The sequence below is a fragment of the Bos grunniens genome, chromosome 3, assembly GCF_055505025.1.
Source record: "Bos grunniens cultivar Pamir isolate PY7600 chromosome 3, Bosgru_T2T1.0, whole genome shotgun sequence".
NCBI lineage: Eukaryota > Metazoa > Chordata > Mammalia > Artiodactyla > Bovidae > Bos > Bos grunniens.
In genome coordinates, this window is record NC_141167.1 from 100,441,776 (window position 1) to 100,465,391 (window position 23,616).

General features: G+C 46.2%; 6 non-coding genes and 1 pseudogene across 7 annotated transcripts; 5 read left to right on the forward strand and 2 right to left on the reverse strand.

Moving 5' to 3' along the window:
• Window positions 1–3,588: 3,588 nt before the first annotated feature.
• On the reverse strand, window positions 3,589–3,661 carry TRNAQ-CUG (transfer RNA glutamine (anticodon CUG)). Its single transcript has one exon. It is a non-coding gene; the product is annotated as a tRNA-Gln (tRNA).
• Window positions 3,662–4,848: 1,187 nt separating this feature from the next.
• TRNAN-GUU (transfer RNA asparagine (anticodon GUU)) lies at window positions 4,849–4,922 on the forward strand. Its single transcript has one exon. It is a non-coding gene; the product is annotated as a tRNA-Asn (tRNA).
• Window positions 4,923–5,524: 602 nt separating this feature from the next.
• TRNAV-CAC (transfer RNA valine (anticodon CAC)) lies at window positions 5,525–5,597 on the forward strand. The gene has a single exon. It is a non-coding gene; the product is annotated as a tRNA-Val (tRNA).
• Window positions 5,598–6,116: 519 nt separating this feature from the next.
• On the forward strand, window positions 6,117–6,188 carry TRNAE-UUC (transfer RNA glutamic acid (anticodon UUC)). The gene has a single exon. It is a non-coding gene; the product is annotated as a tRNA-Glu (tRNA).
• Window positions 6,189–6,878: 690 nt separating this feature from the next.
• TRNAG-CCC (transfer RNA glycine (anticodon CCC)) lies at window positions 6,879–6,949 on the reverse strand. The gene has a single exon. It is a non-coding gene; the product is annotated as a tRNA-Gly (tRNA).
• A 7,907-nt stretch (window positions 6,950–14,856) lies between these two features.
• On the forward strand, window positions 14,857–14,929 carry TRNAV-AAC (transfer RNA valine (anticodon AAC)). Its single transcript has one exon. It is a non-coding gene; the product is annotated as a tRNA-Val (tRNA).
• Window positions 14,930–19,725: 4,796 nt separating this feature from the next.
• LOC147376319 (thymidylate synthase pseudogene) lies at window positions 19,726–21,171 on the forward strand (annotated as a pseudogene). The gene has a single exon (XR_015161663.1). The product of XR_015161663.1 is annotated as a thymidylate synthase pseudogene (transcript).
• The last annotated feature ends 2,445 nt before the right edge of the window (window positions 21,172–23,616 follow it).

Below are 23,616 nucleotides of genomic sequence, written 5' to 3' on the forward strand. Positions count from 1 at the left end.
ACAATATTTATGATTTCACAGCTGATAACATGATTCATCCAGTAGTTTCTAAACCCAGGCACATCTGACAACAAATGCTTACATTCCTCCCATTTTAAAGAAGAAAGAAGGGAGGCACAAGAAATTTTCTTAATTTGTCTAAGGCCACATAAGGACAGAACTATTTTTACAACCTGGAATTTGTACACAGATAGTTGGGTCTCTCTTCTCAGAAGGTGGGTGTATCAAGATTTCTCAGTTGTAGGGATGGGAAGAAGACCAAGAAGAGGAGAGAAGGCAAGAGAGGGATGGGGGAAGGGTAGAAGCACAAATTCTTTTATTCTCTCCTTCCTCCCCTCTCCTTAGGCCTCCTTGATTCTTTTTTTTTTTTTTTTTGGCCTCCTTGATTCTTGCCTGCACCAGCCCTTTCCCTCCTTCCCCACTCTGCTACCTGGAGTGGAGCAATGTTCAGCTCTAAGGATTCCTGCCCAAGCCTCTTGGGAGGTCTCAATGCCTTCCTCCCAAACCAGCCTTCCCAGCTTGGTTTTCACCCTTTCCCGCCCCCAGGCAAACCTCACAGAACGCAGCCTACCCAGGCTGGGATGCAGGAGCTCCAACCTGCTGGGGCTGCTCTGGGGCCTTTCTGTTGCCCAACCCACTGGATGCTGCGGATTCCAAAAACTGGGATGAAGGCTTTCAAAAAGAAACCGTTCACTTGGAAAACTTTTCTCTATTTCCCTTCTCAACAGTCTTCATGGGACGAAGGGCTAAAGACGACAATGTATTCATCCAAGTCTTAGAGCATCGCAGTGAGTGCGGGACTCTGTCGCCTTCGCGGACACAGAACGACTATCCCCGAGATCTCTGTGCTTAGTCTCTAAGTCCTGTCCGACTCTTTGCCACCCCATGGACTTAGCCCGCCAGGCTCCTTGTCCATGGGGATTCTCTAGGCAAGAATACTGGAGTGGGTTTCACACCCTCCTCCAGGGGATAGTCCTAAACCAGGGATTGAAACTGGGTGTCCTGCATTGCAGGCAGATTCTTACCGTCTGAGCCCCAGGGAAGCCCACTCTGGTGGAAATCGCCTGGTGGACACAGGAAACCTAACACAGCCCCGGAGGCCTGTGCCAGGGTAGGCAAACTCTCATTCGTTGGGTGTAGGCGAGGACTTGGGAAGAGCCATCATGGGAACCCACCGTGTGTTCAGCTGTCCTTGGATCTATTTCGGTTCAGGCCCACAGGATTGGAGCCCTGGTTCCTGGTATCTCTGGGGGATCTGGCATCTGTGGTCGGTAGACGGCACGGAAGTGGCACCGTTTCCCTGGGATCAGGGGTCTTATGCTAGGAAGAAGTGTCAACCCCAAAGATTCCAGGAAAAGCCGGTACTACTCTCTCCGTAGCGTTCGGCGGTTAACTGTAAAGGTTTTTGGTTCGAGCCCACCCAGGGACGAAGGGGTGGCATTTTAGAGGCCACCAAAGAGACTCCCTTTTGCCAGGAGAACATCAGAAAGTGCAGCGGCGAGCCGGCATGCAAGAGCCCAGGAGTCAGGTACAAAAGAGCAGCGGAGAGGGCGGGTCCCAGGAGATTGGAAGCGTCGATCATTCCTGAGAGCCCAGAGTACTGACCGCCGGCGCTGTGAAAAGGGCCACCGCGGCGCGGGACTGCAGCGTGGGAGCGGCGGGGTCCACACAGCTGGGCCCGGGAGTCTCCTGGCCTCGGACACACCCACCGTCCCCGCCTCCTGGGGCTTCCGGGAGCTCGGCAATCGGCTGGGGCCACACCTGAGCTCGGGGGCGGAGCTAAGGGTCTGAGGCCTCTGCGTTGGGTGCGGGACCCCGAATGCAGCCTGTGGGGGCCCCAGTGTCCTCACTTGAGGAGAGATGAGGAACTGAAAGGCAGGGGCCTCGGGAACTGGTGTCTCCGCGTCTGAGCTAGCTTGGGGCTTCAAGGTTCCTGTTTGAGTGTTAAAATTAGGTGGTCTAGATGCTGGTGGCAGCATTCGGGATTTCATGAATACAGTGTTAAGTAGTGGAGGGTGTCCCGATTCCGTAGTGTAGTGGTTATCACGTTCGCCTTACACGCGAAAGATGCCGGGTTCGAGACTGGGCGGAAACAGGTTGCTCTCCCCCACCACCCCACCGGGGAGATTTCTGATTGGTGGAACCACCTCGTCCTCACCCCCACTGGCTCAGTCATGTCCTACTCTTTTCAACCCCATGAACTGTAGCCAGTCAGCCTCCTCTTTCTATGGGATTTTCCCGCTACTTTGCTAGAAACCCATCGGGTCAGTGCAGCTGCCCCCTTCACTCTTGCCTGGCTCCCTGTGTCCTGCAGGGATCATAAAGTGTTCTGTCAGGACACAGGGGTGAAAAGTCCTTCTCTGTGGCTGGTGGAATAGAGAACCAGATGGGAAACACGTCCACAGGAGGGGGAGTATCCTCAAGAGCTTTCCAGGACTGTTGAGTGGATGCTGTCAGATGGGTCTAAGCCCCAGGATAATAATGCCTAGTCTTGTGTTGTTCTGGCCTTGACCCAGTCCCAGGTCCAGTCCGAATTCAAGCACAGAGGCATCCAGCTTTACCACACATATTCCACTCTCCCTCTCTCCAAAGTGGGGTAGTGAACCACCTTTTCTGTCTCAGTGAATAGAACCCATGTGGGTTGGGTTCTTTTTTTTCCCCCTTGAACTTTCTGATTTGCTGAAATGTAACTCAGGAATATAAAAAACATTTAGCTTTAGATAAATTAGTTCTCTCCGTGCTACTTACAAGAAAAAATTTCAAATTGATAATAAGGATGAATCTTTAATACTTTTAACACTCTAGACAATTCTAATAATTGATATATAATTGCATAGAAAATGTCCTGTCATACTCTCAGAGATGACTCCTGGTACACCTTACCCAGCTTTAATAATTTTGGTCTAAAACCTACTTAATGTTGACTTTCAGATTTTCTAAAAATGTGGAAAATATTGGTGCCACTCTATTAGACATTGTAGAAGTCTTGCATTTATTTTCTATTCAAAATCCTAATGAAAGTGAACTGCCTAAATTTTCTGTAGTGCTTTGATTCCCTTAAGCAAACTCTAACTCCAAAAAATATTTCCATTTATAAAATTCAAAATTTGTGCCACAGAAAATTAAATATACCATATAATATTTTTTCAACGAAGATTAAGTCATATAATCATAGAAATCATAGTTACTTATATTCCCCTTTCAAAGTGGGGGAAAATGTTTTTAGGTATCATCTATTATGTGAATATCTGACCGGCAACCATTTACCCACAGGGATACCCGTGCAGTTACAAGACGGGCAGTGCGCAGCCCCCTCGCGGGGCAGGACTTTGTGAGCTCAGCCTCTGCCTTTTACGCCAAAGACCCAGGGCACCCGACGAGGGGGCGGCACTGGCTGGGCGGCTGCGCCCATGGCCGGGGCTTGGAAGGCAGAGATGGGCAGAGCCGCCCGGGTCCAGCGAGGACGCCCCGGATCGGTCCCACAACTGTCCGCCGTGTCCGTGTGAACCACGCCGCTGAGGGTCGCGGGAGACCTCAGGTGGGTCCTATTAGAGGAATAAAAAGTGTTTCTTTTATAAGTAGGCAGAAAGGTCCCACCGAGGTTTGAACTCGGATAGCTGGATTCAGAGTCCAGAGTGCTCACCATTACACCATGGAAGCCCCTCGAGAGCCATCTGGCCTCCATCGCCAGAGAATGGTATCCGCTTCTTTAGCCTCCATACGTCCCACCCATAAGCTCAGGGCAGTTCTTCTAAGGCCCTGAGGAGACTCCAATATGGTTGACTCCCCTAGGTGCTCAACCCTCTCACTTTCTCTCTGCTCTTTTCCTTTGATTGACTCAGCTCACTCTCACCTCAGAAAATGAGGTGAAATCCACTTTGGGTTTTGTGCCAGGGAGGACCCCCTAGGTCTCTATCACCAACCGCATATTCTGTTTAGGTTAACCAGAGTGTCCCATCCGGAGGTAAAATTTCTGCAAATAAGAGTGTTATTTTCCTTTTCTTTGCCTTCACCCTTTTCCCATAGCCCAGAGGGGGCAGACGGTTGTCAGGGCAAGAGGCAGGGATTCCTGGGTCCCTTAGTTTTCTCACAGCGCTGATCACACTCCTAAGCGGCCACCACCTCTTACCTGTAACATATAAAGTGTGTCAGCGGTGGAGTGGGAATGGAGACAGGAAAACTCTTATTTTATTCTTCATGTATTTCTGATTTGGAGAGGGATAAGTTATTCTCACAAGCGTATATTTGTTGAATTTACAAGGTGAGTAAAAGTAACCATTTGAAGAAAACACTCAGACAAACGAGCTATACTCAATTAAAGTGAAGTCAATGTCGCTCACTCGTGTTTACTCTTTGTGTTCCTAGGGACTGTACCTGCCAGGCTTCACTGTCCAAAGATTCTCCAGGTAAGAATACTGGAGTGGGTGGTCATTCCCTTCTCCAGGGGATCTTCCAAAATCAGGGACTGAACCAGGGTGTCCTGAATTGTAAACGGATTTTTAATGTCTGAGCCCCCAGGGAAGCCCACTCTGGTGGAAACCGCCTGGTGGACGCAGGAAACCGAAGCACATGCCCGGAGGCCTTTGCCAGGGTGGGCAGACTCATTCGTTGCGTTTAGGCGAGGAAACGGGAAGCGCCATCTTGGGAGCAACCCGGTGTTCAGCTGTGCTTGGATCTATTTCGGTTCAGGCCCGGAAGTTTCGAGGCCTGGATGGCGGTTTCTCCAGGGGCGCTGGCATCTGTGGCGGGTAGGGGCAGGGAAAAGGCACCGTTTCTCTGGGGGACAGAGCGCTCACCCCGGGAATGAGTGTCTACTCCACAGAGTGTCCAAAAGAACCCCGTAGTGCTGTCTCTGTGGCGCAATCGGTTAGCGCGTTCGGCTGTTAACCGAAAGGTTGGTGGTTCGAGCCCACCCAGGGACGAAGGCGTGGCATTTTACGCAACACCAGAGAGAACTCCCTTTTGCCAGAGGACACCGGAGAAGTGATGCGCCCAACGGACTTTCAGAGAAACACAACAGGAGTCAGGTGCAAAGGAAAAACGAGAAGGGCGCGTCCCGGGTGGATTGGAAGCGTCGGTCATTCCTGAGAGCCCAGAGCGCTGATCGCCCGCGCCGAGAACAGGGCCACCGAGGCGCGGGTCCGCAGCCATGGAGGGGCGGCTTCCACACCGCTGGGTTTCGGGGTCACCTGGGCCTCGGGCGCACCCACCGTCCCCGCCTCCTGCGGCTTCCGGGAGCTGGGGAGTCGGCGGGGGCGACCCCTGAACTCAGGGTGCGCAGCTGAGGGTCTGAGGATTCTGCGTTGGGTTCGGGGCCCCGAAAGCAACCTGTGGGGGCCCGAGGGTCCTCACTTCATGCGAGAGGAGGAACCCTAAAGCAGGGCCCTCCGGAGCCGCCGTCTCCGTTCCTGAGAGAGCTTGGGGCTTCAAGGTTCCTCTTTGAGAGTTAAGAGTTGGTTGTGTGGTTACTGGTGGCGGGACCTCGAATTTCATGGATACAGTGTTCAGGAATAGAGGGTGTCCCGTTTCTGTAGTGTAGTGGTTATCACGTTCGCCTCACACGCGAAAGGTCCCCGGTTCGAAACCGGGCAGAAACAGGATTTTTCTCTTTCTTTTTGCCCCCCTGAGATATGTCTTCTCATTGGAAAAACCAACAGGCGCGAAAGGCACGGGGTGAGGCACTGGACGCAGCTGGAGGAAGACTTGGTGACCACCTGGAAGTCTCTTTATTCAGCTCTCGGAGAGGCCCCGGAGCCACGTCAGAGATCTGGAGGTGGACGGATCCGCTCATCACCCGCCACTCATCACCGAGCCTGACGACAAAGAAAACCGAGATTCACAAGGAGAGCAAGAAATGGACTCGGCAGCACGCAGCGCTACAGCTAGACCAGGAGGGACCCAGTCCGCTACTTTGTGTCCTTGCCCCAGAGCAAAAGCGACGCCCAAGTAAGGAGACGTGAAGGGCGATGAGCAGCGGGGCAGGGCTGGGAGTCTTGCACAGCGGCACACAGCCCTGGGCCGCTGCGACATTGCCTTTCCTGCTTTCTGACTTTCTGAAGGGTTATCTTCCACCCACCTTTCACCTGGAGAAGCTAAATAAGACATTTGTCTACAGCTCCCTGGTGGTCTAGTGGCTAGGATTCGGCGCTTTCACCGCCGTGGCCCGGGTTCGATTCCCGGTCAGGGAAAGCTTTCTTTCTTCCAGCGTCTGCACTCACACAAGTCTCTCTCTTGCTGCCCAGATCGGAACTGTATTTTGCTTAAAGGTCCAGTGCAGAACATTTCTGCACAGAGTTTCTAAATGCCGCTGAGTCCGGGCCTCAGGGTCCTGGACCTCGGGCTGGCTGTTGGAGCTGAGATGCCGTGAACAGCCTGGGCTGGCCAGCTCTGGCCTCCACTCTTTTCTCCCGGCATGGTAAACCCAGAGTCTTACTTAACAGTTTTCATTCAAGGAGAATGTGGGGCTTCAGTTCCAAAAATTCATTAAAATCCAATACCAAAAGCTTTTGTAAGATACCAAAAGTTTGCAAGAATACGAACATCGTATATTCTGTACCTAAGTGCTCGGTTAACATCACATTCTTTCTTTATGTAAGAGTCATGACATCACTTGATAGTAACATGCCGGTATCTCGGGATTGTTCCTTTCCTTTGGCGTCCCTCTCAAAGCTAACTTCTGTGGGAAGGCCAGGGAACAGCTTTCCCGTCCGGAAAGGGGCCCGCTTGGCCCTTCAGGAACCTGGAATCCGTTCTCTTTAGGGTGTAGAAAAGGTATATATGTGTTAGTCGCTCAGTCCTTTTGGACTTTTGGCCATCCCTTGGACTGTAGCATTCCTCTGTCCACGGGCCAGTGAAGCTCAAAACAAACACAAGAAAAATGCATTGGCCGGAAATCGAACCCGGGTCTCCCGCGTGGGAGGCGAGAATTCTACCACTGAACCACCAATGCCAATATATAAAGCATATTTGCAAGGATAGCCAAATGGAGTTTTATTCAGGTCTTTCTCAAGTTGCAGGCCACTCATACCCTGTGCTTGTAGACGGCCTAGGCTTTCATCCTCAGCCCTCAGCTGTACCGGCTGCCCTCTGCCCTCTGGCCTCCTGCGGGTTGCTTTGGCGGGCACTCAGGTGGGCTTTGGATCCGTCTGAGTGGTGGAACCGCCTGGTGCTCGTGCTCACTGGCCCAGTCTTGTCCAAAACTCTTTAGGATCCCTTGGACTCTAGCCCACCAGGCTCCTCTGTCCATGGGATTGCCACGCTCCTTTGCTAGAAACCCATCGAGGCAGTACAGCTGCCCCCTTGGCTCTTGCCTGGCTCTCCACTCCCTGCAGGGAGCATAAAGTGTTCTGTCAGGGCACAGAGGTGAAGAATCCTTCCCTGTGGTTGGAGGATGAGAGAACCAGATGGGAAATGCTGCAAAGGGAGGGGAATATTCTCAAAAGCTTCCCAGAACTGCTGTGTGGGCGCTGTCGGTTGGGTGGCTGCCCTATGACAATAATGCTTAGCCTTGTGTTCTGGCCTTGATGCAGTCCCAGGTCCAGTCTGAATTCAAACACAGAGGCACAGTGTGCTTTCCCACACATATGTCATTCTGCCTCTCTCCAAGGGGAGTTCTGAACCACCTTTTCTATCTCAGTGAATAGCATCCATGTGGGTCTTTTTTTTTTTTCCTGTAACTCTGTTTTGCTGAAATGTAACTCAGGAATATAAAAAAGGTTTAGCTTTAGATAAATTAGTACTCTCCATGCTACAAACAAGAATAACATTCAAGTTGATTATAAGGATGAATCTCGAATACACTTACACTCCTGAAAATTCTAATATTTGATGTATAATTATATAGAAAATGTTTGTCTGGTCATGCTCCCAGAGATGACTCTCAGTATGCACACACTACTTTAATAATTTTGGTCTAAAAACTACCTCATGGTTACTTTCAGATTTATTATTATTTATAAAACTTCAAATTATGTGCTCCAGTAAATTAAATATACCATATGATGTCTTTTAAATCAGGATTAAGTCTTTTGATTTAAGAAATCATAATGACTTAATTATTCCCCTTTCAGTTTGGGGTCAGTGTTTTTAGGTATCATCAAATATGTGATTTTAAGCAGCATTTATCAGACACGACTCAGCTCAAATTGCAGTTTTAAGATCTATCATTAACTTTAAGTTCTTTGACTGATATTAAATTGGTTGAATTAATGTATAATCTTTGCCTGGAAAATTTCTAATTAAGGTAGAAATAATAATGCCCACATTTTTATAGGTTATATATAGAAGAGCTCTAGCTTAACACCTTAAGAGAATGTGTGGGTACCTTTAGGAGATGTTTCTGAATGTAGCCATAACGTCACTTGAAGAGCACAACACGTGGACTCTCTAAGTTAAGTAAGGACGTGTTGCTTACCTGATGTACTCCTTTATTAAAAAAAAAAAAAGAAATTTCTGATTCTTAGTTACCTGCCTTCTAGATCTCAAGTCACCCATTTTCCCATGTGCTAGGTAATTCTTTTTTTAGTCACTGCGGGGTCCTTAGGTGCTGGCAGGCAGGTGAACCTGAGAAGAACATGACAGGCTGCTCTCCTGCTGTGATTCTTATTTGTCTTTGTGTGTCTTATTTTTGATGCCTCCTGGTGTGAAAGCACCGAGTGGGACCTTGACTTTGCTCCCGATACAGCAGTTTTCCTGGAGAAGGGCCTGGTACCTGGTGAGCACCTAGTGCTTGCTGACTTAAGGACTCCTAATGCACAGTTCCGGAAAACTGATGAAGAGGACAGAATGTGGGTAAGATCCACAGAGGCCTAGACTATAAGGGACAGAAGGACACAAACTCCAAGAGGGAGAGAGAAGGGCAGAGAGAAATGTTCTAGAACCTAGAGACATCCTTGACTGAGTATGGAAAATCTGAAGAGCTCTTCTTTCCTCATGAACTTCAACTGAGGAATCAGTGGAAGGTGAACCAGGAACTCTAAGGATCCAGGTTTGCACAAGATGTGTTATCAGTGCAGGATTCTGTAGCTTGCAACAATGTGTCTCAAATGAGATAATTTTTGCAGATGTAGCCACGTACTGTCGAGATATCATACAGAGACAGTCTCAGGCTTGTAAGGAAGGAGACCCCTCATTAGATTGTGTGCATCCAACCAAAGCCAAAATACAACTCATGAAGGGAAGAGGATAAATGTCTGGGACCATTTGTGTGTGTGTGTGTGTGTGTGTGTGTGTGTGTGTGTGTGTGTTTTTAACTCCTGTAATCCCTAAGCTGCTCCACAAGAGGCTCTCCAGAGTCATTCTGGCTGGTCTTGTCTGGACTCAATGACTTGGTCACCACTGAAAACAGTTACAATTATTAGAATACTTTCCAATCAGCTTGGAAGTTTGGCTGCTGAATATGTGCAATCTCTGGAAATGTGCACATTGTCTTTTCATTGAACCTCCCACTAAGTTGAGTCAGTAGGGCACAAATTCCTTTGTTAGAGTAACAGACAGGTGTATTGACAATTTCTTGTGATGGCAAGGCCATGAAGAAAAAGATTCTTTCCTTGAGTGGGCAAAATACATTGGAATTTAAATTAGCACATCTATTTAGGGAAAATTAAGAACATAAAGAGATGCCTTCAGTTTCTAGCAAAGGTGCAGTGACAGAAATCAGATTAACCCTCCTTCCTAAATCTCACTCTCCCTCTTTGTCCCACTCCCAAAGAACATAAAGACAAAAACCATGAAATACTGATTTCTAAGACACTGGAAATCAGGCAGCAAAGGATAGCAAGCCTTGAGAGGTGACAAACAAACAAGATGAGTCTTGCCATGGGCCCAGCCTCCTGCTTTCAGTGAGTTCCCAGGCTGGGCACCAAGAGGAGGATTTCAGGTAGTATTGGTGGAGAGCAAGGCAGCTAGAGTTCACAGGACAAAGATCCAGTGATTCTTATTTGCAAAACAGATACAAAGCAAAGGTATGGATATCAAGGCTGAAAGGGGTGTTGGGGGAATTGGGAAATTAGGCTTTACCTAAATACACTATTGATACTATGTATGACACCACCCTTATGGCAGAAAGTGAAGAAGAACTAAAGAGCCTCTTGATGAAAGTGAACGAAGAGAGTGAAAATGTTGCCTTAAAGCTCAATATTCAGAAAACTAAGATCAGGGCAACTGGTCCCATTACTTCATGGCAAATAGTGGATGGGGAAACAGTGGAAACCATGGCAGACTTTATTTTTTGGGGCTCCAAAATCACTGCAGATGGTGACTGCAGCCATAAAATTAAAAGATGCTTACTCCTTGGAAGGAAAGTTATGACCAACCTAGGCAGTATATTAAAAAGCAGAGATATTACTTTGCCAACAAAGGTCCATCTAGTCAAGGCTATGGTTTTTCCAGTGGTCATGTATGCATGTGAGATTTGGACTAAAAAGAAAGCTGAGCACTGAAGAATTGATGCTTTTGAACTGTGGTGTTTAGAAGACTCTTGAGAGTCCCCTGGATTGCAAGGAGATACAACCAGTCCATCCTAAAGGACATCGGTCCTGGGTGTTCATTAGGACTGATGTTGAAACTGAAACTCCAATACTTTGGCCACCTGATGCAAAGAGCTGACTCATTTGAAAAGACCCAGATGCTGGGAAAGATTGAGGGCAGGAGGAGAAGGGGACAACAGAGGATGAGATGGTTGCATGGCATCACTGACTCAATATACATAGGTTTGGGTGGACTCCGGGAGTTGGTGATAGACAGGGAGGCCTGGCGTTCTACAGTTCATGGGGTCGCAAAGACTCAGACACAACTGAGCGACTGAACTGAGCTGAACTGGTACAATAAATAACAAATGAGAACCTATTTTATGGCATAGGGAATTACTGGATGCTCTGTGGTTACCTAAATGAGAAGGAAATTCAAAAGAGAGGGAATATATGTATAGCCAATTCACTGTGCTATTAACACAACATCATAATTAACACACTGGAAAACAGATATACTCAAATAAAAGTTAATAATAAACAAAGAAACATGAAGAAAGGTCACGTGATGAGAGAGAGTGACGGAGAGAGAGAATGCTGGGATATGAAAGGGGCTCCCTCAAGTACTCAGCAGAGTAATGATCAGGGTATCCTCATGAAGAAAATGCCCGAGGCTAAGGAAAGAACGTTTTAAAAAGATCATGGAACACAACCTGGTGCTCACACAGGACAAGCAATTGTATGTAAGTGATCTCCCTCACAGACTGGACTACTTTTAACTCATGGGCCATTGGGAAGAACATTCAAAAAACTCTTGTGATGGACAGGGGGGCCTGGCTGTTAAAATGCTGCAGTCAATATGCCTGTAAACTTGGAAAACTCAGCAGCAGCCACAGGACTGGAAAAGGTCAGTTTTCATTCCAGTCCCAAGAAGGGCAATGCCAAAGAATGTTCAAACTACTACACATTGCTCTCATCTCACATGTTAGCAAAGTAATGGTCAAACTTCTCACTGTGAGGCTTTCACGGTATGTAAACTGAGAACATCCAGATGTGCAAGCTGGATTCAAAAAAGGCAGAGGAACCAGAGATTAAATTGCCGACATCCGTTGATTCATAGTAAAAGCAAGAGAGCTCCAGAAAAACATCTACTTCTGCTTTATTGACTATGCCAAAGACTTTGACTGTGTGGATCACAACAAACTGGAAAATTCTTCAAGAGATGGGAATACCAGACCACCTTACCTGCCTCCTGAGAAATCTGTATGCAGGTCAAGAAGCAACAGTTAGACATGAAACAATGGACTGGTTCCAAATTAGAAAAGGAGTATGTCAAGACTGTGTGTTGTCACCCTGCTTATTTAACTTCTATGCAAAGTACATCACGTGAAATTCCAGCCTGGATGAAGCACAAGCTGGAATCAATATTTCTGCAAGAAATATCAATAACCTCAGATATGCAGATGACTCCACGTTTATGGCAGAAAGCAAAGAGGAAGTAACGAGCCTCTTGATGAAAGTGAAAGAGGAGAGTGAAAAAGCTGGCTTAATAGTCAACATTCAAAAAACTAAGATCATGGCATCTGATCCCATCACTACATGGCAAATACATGGGGAAACAATGGAAACAGTGAGAGACTTTATTGTCTTGGGCTCCAAAATCATTGTAGATGGGGACCACAACCATGAAATTAATGCTTGCTCCTTGGAAGAAAAGCTATGACCAACCTAGACAGCATATTAAAAAGCAGAGATATTACTGTGCCAACACAATTTCATCTAATCAAAGCTCTGGTTCTTCCAGTAGTCATGTATGGATGTGAGAGTTGGACTATAAAGGAAACTGAGTACCAAAGAATTGATGCTTTTAAACTGGAGAAGCCTCTTGAGAGTCCCTTGGACTGCAAGGAGATCCAACCAGTCCATCCTAAAGGAAATCAGTTCTGAATATTCATCAGAAGGACTGATGCTGAAGTTGAAGCTCCAATATTTTGGACACCTGATGGGAAGAGTTGACTCAGTATAAAAGTCCCTGATGCTGGGAAAGATTGAAGGCAAGAGGAGAAGTGGGTGGCTGAGGATGAGATGGTTGGATGGCATCACCGACTCAATGCACATGCATTTGAAGAAACTCCAAGGTTTGGTGATGGACAGGGAAGCCTGGAGTGTTGCCATCCTTGGATCCCTACTGAACTGAAGAAATTGGGGAACAGTTCCTTACCACCAGAAAGCTCCATAGGGCCTCCATCCAGCCCATCTTTCTCTGCTCTGAGTCACCTTGTAGAACAGTCAGTGAATCTAAGAGGGCACAGGACAAAGCTGACTGCAGGATACTTTTACCTCCTGATATCCCCTCACATTTTCATCTGGGCCCTACATCATCTCTACCTGTGACACCTATTATCTCTCTGAAAACCAAGAAGTTCATCCCTTGTGAAGACACTTTGCTTTCCCTCACCCCAGCACACCTGCGGGACAATCTGATTTGAGTCAGAGAACAAAAGGGAAGGAATTCAACTCTACACCGCGGTTTCCAGCCAAAGACACAATGATGGAAGAGGGTCAGGCTCTGCGGATTGAGCTGATCCAGGAGGAAAAGCAGCCGGTCCTCGAGCCGCTATCAGGGGATCCCCCGAAATCAGGTCAAGATCAAGGAGTAGATGGACCCGCCCATCACCAGCTGAGAACCAAGTAGCCCCTGCTTCACAAGGAAACAGGTTCAGAAAGAGAGCTTGACCTCTCACCACACCTGGATTCCAGGTCTTCCCTCACGACCAGCGGCGCCTCCCTTGTCCAGTTCTTGGATGAGGCTGTGCCTCTAAACCAGGGGTTGGGCGGCCGTCGTTGTGCTTTTTCACGTCTTCGGGGGCAGGGGATGGATCCGTCCCCTTGGCGCGCTCCACTCGCCGGCTCTGAAGCCCTGGGCCTACCATTTCTGCTGCAGGGAGCCCTGTGTCTGTGGTCCCTCGGGCGTCCGCTATGCGTCCACCCTGACGGGGAGAGGACCACCTCACCCTCGTCCCGTCCCAGTGGGACGTCAGCATGCCGGACGCGACTGAAAACGATGAATCCGCTCCTCTGTCTGGACGTGGGAGGTGCAAACTAGGACCTGCAGGGGAGGAAAGCAAGGCGAAATCTCAAGAAACGCCCTGATCTAAAGCTATTTTCAAGTCCGCCTCTTTGGCAACTCAGGCCTCTAGGGCGATTGAGGGTGCTGTCGAGCCGTCGCACTCTCGACCGCACTCGGAGTCCACGCGGAACCAGGAGGAGCCCTGCGGCCTGGGAGCCGCTGCGCACGCGGCCCGCGCCTCCCTCGGGGTCTGAGCCCGTGAACCTCAGACGCGAACGCAACGCCGCACTGAGAAAAGGAGGAAAGCCACTGCTGAAGAAAAGGGCACATGCATTCCCCAAATTGAGAAGCTTTACTGCTAAAGGAAACCAGAGACAGACAGACACACAGACACCATTGCATTAAAACCTTTCAGCGAAAAGAAACTCTGCCTGCTGTGAGGTAAATACGAAAACCCTTCAAGACACCTGCTTTCTGAAAGAAAAAAAAAAAAAACAAAAACCCGCCTTTACCTCTCTGTTAAATTCGCGCTCCACGACCTGAACTGCAAAATTATGAAAGGAAAACAAGAGGCGTTTCAGACATTGTAAAATGTAAAACAAAGCCGTCCTTCAAGATTAATCTCAAGTTTGGAACGAAGACGGTCAGATCAGTGTGGACCGCGCCTGGCTCCTCCGCGGCTTTATGCTGGGCCTGGTAGGCAAAGGAATTCAACAAATGACCAAGCCTCAGCCTTTGCTGCGGTTCCTGCTAAACGTGAAAGCGTGATGCAAGTCTGGACTGAAACTAGAGGACTAGAATCAGCCAAAGACGCAGGAATCTGAGGAATCCCCAGTGCCAGGCGGCGCCGAAAAAGCGCTGCTGTGAAAGGCCTGCGAAAGAGGAGCGCACGGGTCAGGCGGAGCACAGGGGACGGCGGGTCCTTTGTTTCCCGATTAGGATTTGAAGCATCGAGCCCGGTCTCCGCTGGCGCCATGAAAAGGGACTCTAAGGCCCGGATCTGCCTCTGGAAGGGCTGTGCCCACCTTGACGGACCTGTGGCCACCTGGGGCTTAGACGCACCTTGCTCCCCCCGCTCCTGAGGCTTCTGAGAACTGGGGAGTCAGCGAGGCGACCTCTGTGCTTGGGCGCAAAGCTGGCACACAGGGACCTTGCCCCGGAAGAGGTGAGGAACCCTAAATCAGGCCCTTTCAGGAACTGCAGATCCTTACTTGACGGATTGCCTGTGTTTCCAGAGTTCTCTTCCTTTAAAAATTTGAAGGTCAGGTGTGTTCAAACATGCAATTCTTGGATATGTCACTAGACCTAACTGGCCGTGTGGTTTCCGTAGTGTAGTGGTTATCACGTTCGCCTAACACGCGAAAGGTCCCCGGTTCGAAACCGGGCGGAAACAATTCCACTTTCCCTCAAAAGTTTTGGATTCATATTTTAAACAGAAAATAGAGGTCTGCCGCCTGGAGTGAGGCTTGGAGCTTCAGCTTCCCCATCAGTCCTCCCAAAGAATATTCAGGGTTCATTTCCTTTAGGACTGACTGGTTTCATCTCTCCTTGACCTGCATACAGGATTTTCAGGAAGCAGGTAAGGTGGTCTGCTATTCCCTTCTCTTGAAGAATTTTCCATATTTTCTTGTGATCCACACAGTCAAAGGCTTTAGAGGAGTCAATGAAGCAGAAATAGATGTCTTTCTGGAATTCTCTTGCTTTTTCTATGATACAATGGAGAAAAATGGAGGGAAAAAGGAGGAAAAGGATAGAACCAAATTAATTGGAAAAGTATATGGAAAAGGTTAAATAGAGATTATATAAGCAATGGAGGAAATTTCACTGGTAAAAGGCGTTTACAGGGTGATGATGATGAGCCTACACTTTCATGCATTCTAGGATTCCCAGTCAACCTGCTTTCCTCCAGAGATCCTCTCTGAGGATCACAGACTACCTGGACCTACGTCCTTGTGTGTGTGTGTGTGTGTGTGTGTGTACAAGACACAGAGGAGTAGGGTAGTAGTAGAGCATAGGAGAGGATGCATAGACTAGAAACAATCATACATCATTTACATTCTAAAAGAGTGAGACACGTCCCTGGATGGGCTCAAACCAGGAACTATGCGGTTAAAAGACTAACGTGCTAACCGATTGCGCCACAAAGTCGGGAGGAGAGTTTCATCCTCACTCCCACAGAAAGCAAGCATACTTACGGAACTGGGCGGAGCCACCTGTGTTTCACAGAATGGTGTTTCCACTTCGGATCCTCGGACAACCTGAGAGATGGAGTCCACTCAGCCTGTTCGTTCCCGTCGGGAAGCCGGGAGGTTCCGAGGGCAGAAGGTCTCCTGAGCGTCCTCGCCGCCGCAGATGTCAGCGCCCAAGAGAAGCCCCGAGCTTGAGCGGAGGGGCCCCAGAAAGAAGTTGATGGCTCCTGGTTTGCTCCGCCTTCGTCCGACCTTTTGCGCTTCTGGACTTCGGTTTAGTAGGTGGGGTGCGTGTGGCTGCAGCTGGAAAGAGGTCAGTTTGTTGTGATCCACACAATGTAAGGCTTTAGCTGTCTTTTGAGGACGGGAAAGGAAAGGTGTGAAGAGGGCGAATAGATCCGAGGAAGGCCAAGGGCAGGAGAGAACAGAGAATGAGCCAGAGGGAGAAAGGGACTGCAAGAGAGAGGAGCGGGCTGGTATCGCGGCCGGGACAGTCGCTGGATGGGGAGATCACAGCGCCTGACTCTGGCTCAGCTCCCATGCTTTACTGAGGTGTCCGGGAATCCGGTTCACCCCCAGTCGCAAAGCTGCTGGCCTTACATTTGTTCTGGCAGTTTCCTTTACTGGTTCCATGCGGAGGGGCAACATGGGCTGTGTGGGTTTGCAGGTGAATGCAAGACCTATGGGCTACCTTGGAGATGACTAGTGGGCAAGGAAACACACAAATTCGCTTTCCCCTTTGCAGGCTGGTCTTCAGGGTCTGGGTGGGAAACTGGAAAATCTGAGTGCGGGTATCAATATTGATTTCGAGATAAGGAGATCAATAGCCAAGCAGTCAGTGAAAGTGGTTATGTTGGTGGAGGAGTGGGAGTGGGAGCCTGACAAGGGGCCAGTGGACTACTCTTCAGCAGGCATGTGTAACTTGATACTGTGTGTGTGTGTGTGTGTGTGTGTGTGTGCTGTATATACACAGATATACACATAGTAAGGTCCATTGCTTGTACTTTAACTTTAAATGTTTATGTAGTCATATATATATATATATATGTTATGTAAAATTCTGGGTCTTGTGTCATGTATAGGAATGTTTTCCACTGTAAAACTTTAATTTTTTTTAAAATTGGGGGATTTTTGAAGCAAGGAATTGGACTACTGTTCCCCTTTTGATGAGCTGATCAGATGAACGAGGAAACTGGCAGATCCCACAAGCCCAGGAGGTTACTGCTGGTCAGACAGGATTCCTTCACTCTCTCTTGAAAGTTCCACTGCCACTGAAAGATATCACTAACTTAAAAGAAAACCGCACCCAGACTTTATGCAGTGCAGTGCCAACATGCAAGAGCTTACACTCAATGGTGACATGCAAAGTGCCATGTGCTGAGGCACTGTCTACAAGTTTTACATGGGTGTACTCATTTTATCCTTTCAACAGGCTTCTATCATATCATCATCCTCATTTCACATATGAGAAATCTGAGACATGGAAGGTTAAATAATTTGTCCAGTCACTCAATCAGTGAGTGGGATCTGAAAGCAGCAATTTGAACTGGAGCCTGCCTGGCTCCACAGGATATGGTGCTAGTCAAAGAGGAATACAAATGGTAAAAATGTTTGGCAAGAGATTTAAGCCCGCAGGTTTCTTTGACAAAACACCAAGGAGGAGTCATCTAAGATGAATAAAACTGCAGTATCCTCATGACCCACTTGCCTCCCAAACACCTTTCTTATTCCAAGAGCTGCTCCCCTTGAATCCCCAACTTACACACACTTCTGCAAGAACTAGGTTTTCCCTCCCTTTTATCCTTTCCTCTCACCTTTCCAATACCTCTTCCATAGCTCTTCTGTTCTTTCACTTCCAGGTCATTCATTTTTTTTTTAATTTAAAAATGTTAACTATATCTAAAGAAGAAAATAAGCAGTCATCCGTAGTCCCACCTCCTAGAATGGACTGCTGTTAACAACTTTGCACATTTTCCTTCAAATCTATTTTTACATTATTCTAAGTAGCAAAAGTGCATGGGTTCATGCTAAATCATTTCAGTCCTGTCTGACTCTTTGGGACGCAGGGACTGTAGCCCCCCAGGCTCCTCTGACCATGAGAGGTTTCCAGGTAAGAATATGGAGTGGGTGGCCATGCCCTCCTCCAGGGAATCTTCCTGAACCAGGGATAGACCCCACATCTCTTGTGCCTCTTGCAATGGCAGATGGGTTCTTTACCATTAGTATCACTTGGGAAGCCCCTACACTCTATATGTGTTATTTTAAAAAATTAAAATGATACAGAACATACAAATATGTAAAATTTTGTGTTTTTTTTAATCCATTTTGAGTTTATTTTTGTATATGGTGTTAGAAAGTGTTCTAGTTTCATTCTTTTACAAGTGGTTGACCAGATTTCCCAGCACCACTTGTTAAAGAGATTGTCTTTAATCCATTGTATATTCTTGCCTCCTTTGTCAAAGATAAGGTGTCCATATGTGCATGGATTTATCTCTGGGCTTTCTATTTTGTTCCATTGATCTATATTTCTGTCTTTGTGCCAGTACCATACTGTCTTGATAACTGTGGCTTTGTAGTAGAGCCTGAAGTCAGGTAGGTTGATTCCTCCAGTTCCATTTTTCTTTCTCAAGATCGCTTTGGCTATTCGAGGTTTTTTGTATTTCCATACAAATTGTGAAATTATTTGTTCTAGCTCTGTGAAGAATACTGTTGGTAGCTTGATAGGGATTGCATTGAATCTATAAATTGCTTTGGGTAGTATACTCATTTTCACTATATTGATTCTTCCAATCCATGAACATGGTATATTTCTCCATCTATTAGTGTCCTCTTTGATTTCTTTCACCAGTGTTTTATAGTTTTCTATATATAGGTCTTTAGTTTCTTTAGGTAGATATATTCCTAAGTATTTTATTCTTTCTGTTGCAATGGTGAATGGAATTGTTTCCTTAATTTCTCTTTCTGTTTTCTCATTATTAGTGTATAGGAATGCAAGGGATTTCTGTGTGTTGATTTTATATCCTGCAACTTTACTATAATCATTGATTAGTTCTAGTAATTTTCTGGTGGAATCTTTAGGGTTTTCTACGTAGAGGATCATGTCATCTGCAAATAGTGAGAGTTTTACTTCTTCTTTTCCAATTTGGATTCCTTTTATTTCTTTTTCTGCTCTGATTGCTGTGGCCAAAACTTCCAAAACTATGTTGAATAGTAATGGTGAAAGTGGGCACCCTTGTCTTGTTCCTGACTTTAGAGGAAATGCTTTCAATTTTTCACCATTGAGGATAATGTTTGCTGTGGGTTTGTCATATATAGCTTTTATTATGTTGAGGTATGTTCCTTCTATTCCTGCTTTCTGGAGAGTTTTTACCATAAATGGGTGTTGAATTTTGTCAAAGGCTTTCTCTGCATCTATTGAGATAATCATATGGTTTTTATTTTTCAATTTGTTAATGTGGTGTATTACATTGATTGATTTGCAGATATTGAAGAATCCTTGCATCCCTGGGATAAAGCCCACTTGGTCATGGTGTATGATCTTTTTAATGTGTTGTTGGATTCTGATTGCTAGAATTTTGTTTAGGATTTTTGCATCTATGTTCATCAGTGATATTGGCCTGTAGTTTTCTTTTTTTGTGGGTTCTTTGTCAGGTTTTGGTATTAGGGTGATGGTGGCCTCATAGAATGAGTTTGGAAGTTTACCTTCCTCTGCAATTTTCTGGAAGAGTTTGAGCAGGATAGGTGTTAGCTCTTCTCTAAATTTTTGGTAGAATTCAGCTGTGAAGCCGTCTGGACCTGGGCTTTTGTTTGCTGGAAGATTTTTGATTACAGTTTCAATTTCCGTGCTTGTGATGGGTCTGTTAAGGTTTTCTATTTCTTCCTGGTCGAGTTTTGGAAAGTTGTACTTTTCTAAGAATTTGTCCATTTCTTCCTCATTGTCCATTTTATTGGCATATAATTGTTGATAATAGTCTCTTATGATCCTTTGTATCATAAGGCCGTTCCCGCCTCCGTACGGCCCTCGCCGTCGCGCCCGCAACCAGCACTATGCCAGCGGCCGGCTCCGAGCCGTCGCGCCCGCCGTCGCCGCCCGGCATGCAGGAGCAGAGCGCCGAGCCGCGGCCGCCGCCGCCGCCGCCGCACGGGGAGCTGCAGTACCTGGGGCAGATAGAACACATCCTCCGCTGCGGCTTCCGGAGGGATGACCGCACCGGCACTGGCACCCTGTCGGTGTTCGGGATGCAGGCGCGGTACAACTTGAGAGATGAATTTCCTCTGCTGACAACCAAACGTGTTTTCTGGAAAGGTGTTTTGGAGGAGTTGCTGTGGTTTATCAAGGGATCCACCAACGCTAAGGAACTCTCTTCCAAGGGAGTGAAAATTTGGGATGCCAATGGGTCCCGAGACTTCTTGGATGGCCTGGGCTTCTCCGACAGAGCTGAAGGGGATTTAGGCCCAGTTTATGGCTTCCAGTGGAGGCATTTTGGGGCTGAATACAAAGATATGGATTCAGAGTATTCAGGTCAAGGAGTAGATCAACTGCAAAAAGTGATCGACACAATCAAAACCAACCCTAACGACAGAAGAATCATCCTGTGTGCTTGGAATCCAAAAGATCTGCCTCTCACGGCCCTCCCCCCATGCCACGCCCTCTGCCAGTTCTACGTGGTGAATGGGGAGTTGTCCTGCCAGTTGTACCAGCGGTCGGGGGACATGGGCCTGGGTGTGCCCTTCAACATTGCCAGCTACGCCCTGCTCACCTACATGATCGCACACATCACGGACCTGAAGCCAGGTGACTTCGTGCACACTCTGGGAGATGCACACATTTACCTGAATCACATCGAGCCACTGAAAACTCAGCTGCAGCGAGAACCAAGGCCTTTCCCCAAGCTCAAAATCCTTCGAAAAGTTGAGACAATCGATGACTTCCAGGCCAAAGACTTTCAGATTGAAGGCTACAATCCTCATCCGACTATTAAAATGGAAATGGCTGTCTAGAGTGCTTTTAAAGGCATTGTTTGAAGGATATTTACACCCAGGTAAAAGTTCACTGGGCTCTAAAGGCGAAGGATCTAGGTCAAAACGTGTTAGTGATCTATTGGTTGTTATCCATTAACTTTTAAAAATGTTACCACTGGCAAATAAGAGCTGTGCTGTTCTCTTAGTAATAAAAGGCCTTGGGTTTGGGTGACTCACTGAGGGTGTCTGTACATACAGTGATTTTGAATAAAGACAGGAAAGAGAATTTATATATATTAATTCAAATTTCATAGTGTTTTTAGGAAAATGGTCAGTGCATTTCAAGAATTATATACACTATTTCCCTAAATCTGAGCAAGCTGGGTAACACCCATCCGTCATGTTAATGCCTAGTGTGGTTATGAACGTTTAAAGTTTTATATCTTGCTACAATAAATGTGCTGCGTTCATGTTTAAAAAAAAATCAATAAAATTAGAAACAAAAATGGAGAGATCACAACAGACAACACAGAAATACAAAGGATCATAAGAGACTATTATCAACAATTATATGCCAATAAAATGGACAATGAGCAAAGGGAGAAAAATCAAATCAATAAAATTTAGAAACGAAAATGGAGAGATCACAACAGACAACACACAAATATGTAAAATTTTGAAACATCTTAAATTCAAAAGTAACTTCTGTTAATGTAAGTAAATGATAATGGAGTCATTTAGGTATACCAACCAAGAGAAAAAATATATATATGCTTTTATATGATTGAGCTCTTACAGAATCTATTCCAACTTTAAAGTATTTCAATTTACTAGTGTATAAATTTAATGAAAAAACACAAAAATGAAGAAACTGTTGAACTTTCAATCAAATTGTTTACCTTAAGAGACATACATTTTTAAAAGAACCCTCTAATGCTAATAATAATAATGAGTGTCATTGTATTAAGTTATTAAAATGTGGGATGATTCTTCTCATTATTTTTAAAAAATCAAATTTCTTAAGAATTAATTTTAAAATAATACAATCTATCCATTTCAAATCTGATGACTTTTGACAACTGAACGTACCCATGGAAACACTACCCAGTTCACGAACATCTCCAGCACTCCAGAATATCCTCTTGAGCCTCTTTGCCGTCAATCCCCCTTCCACTCCCTGTCCCAGGTGCTCAGTGATCTAGTTCTTGTCACTAGTGATTAGTTTGTCTCATTGAGTAATTCCCATAGGTGGCTCCGCAGAGTATGTACTCTTTGCATCACTCAGGGTGATATTTTAATCCATATCGTTGCCATGTATCAGGAATGTGTTTCATTTTATTGAAGAGTAGTATTCCTTTGCAATGACACCCCACTCCAGTACTCTTGCCTGGAAAATCCCATGGACGGAGGAGCCTGGTAGGCTGCAGTCCATGGGTCGCTAAGAGTCGGACACCACTGAGCGACTCCACTTTTCGCTTTTCACTTTCATGCATTGGAGAAGGAAATGGCAACCCACTCTAGTGTTCCTGCCTGGAGAATCCCAGGGACAGTGGAGCCTGGTGGGCTGCTGTCTATGGGGTCGCACAGAGTCACACATGACTGAAGCGACTTAGCAGCAGCAGTAGCAGTATTCCTTTGAGTGAATATGTCACAATTATATCTATTCACTTCCTGCCGGACATTTGAATGCTTTTCAATTTGGGGACTATTATAAACAAAGCTACTATAAGCAAGTCTCTTTTGTGGGCATATGTTTTATAAATTCCATTTACATTTTTCTATTCTTTAATATACATTTATTTTGTGAATGGATGTTACATTCAATGACAAAATTTATTGAAATATTTAAAAATGTATTCAAATGTTACAAAAGACTGAAGTGCCAGCTTATCTTTGATTGTTTCCTCCCAGAACATACTTAATATTGGCCACCTTCTGTGCCAGCTGTGTTATTTGATTATCTCATTTAATCTACACAACAGCTTCATGAAGTACTTATTATTTCTTTCATATGACATTTGCAAAATTGGCCTAGCAAATTGGAGTTGACCCAAGGTCAAAAGGAAGGTAAGTGGTGGCACCAGGACTAATAGGAGGCCCCCTGAATGTTGGGCTCATTACATTTGGGCTGAATATTCTCTGCTGTTCCTGGTCCCTGGTTTCCTGTCTAGCTTTTGCCGCGATCTGTGTGCTTGAGGCTGACCCTGGCAACCAGCATTTCCAGGTCTTTCTTGCCCATGGAATCCAATGGGTGCAGCCAAACAAATGAGATCAGAAGGGAGAGGGGAGGAATGTGAATGATAAATGTTGCCTGCCATATCAGCAAACAAAGCATGCTGTGCCATCTGGCCACCAGCCACTACCAACCTTAATAAGTGCATTAGGAAGAAACCTATCTGTTGTTGGAGTAGAAAAAGGCAACCCACTGCAGTATTCTTACCTGGAAAATCCCATGAAGAGTGGAGCCTGGTGGGCTACAGTCCATGGCGTCCCACAGAGTTGGATATGACTGAGCATGCATGACTGAACACAGACTGTGGGATCTTAGGTGCACAAACCCTGGCCCACAGCTGCGAAAGCACCAAGTTCTAACCGCTAGACTGCCAGGGATTTCTTATCACATCTTAAGATGTCAGTTACCTGGGTGTAAACTTCATCAAAGCACTTCATTATATGTACACTTGAAAACTGCAAGAGACCGAATCATAAATGTTCTCATCACAAAAAAGAAATGAGATTATGTGATGGGATGGAGGTGCCAGTTAATGCTCTGGTGGGAATCATTTTGTTATATATAACTGTGCTCAATTAACGTGGTCAACTCACACACTGTTATGTCAATTATGTCTCAAAAAAGTTGGACAAAAAAAACTTATGAAAAAAAGAAAGAAACCTGTGTTACTTCTTTAGAATCCATCAAAAGCCAAGG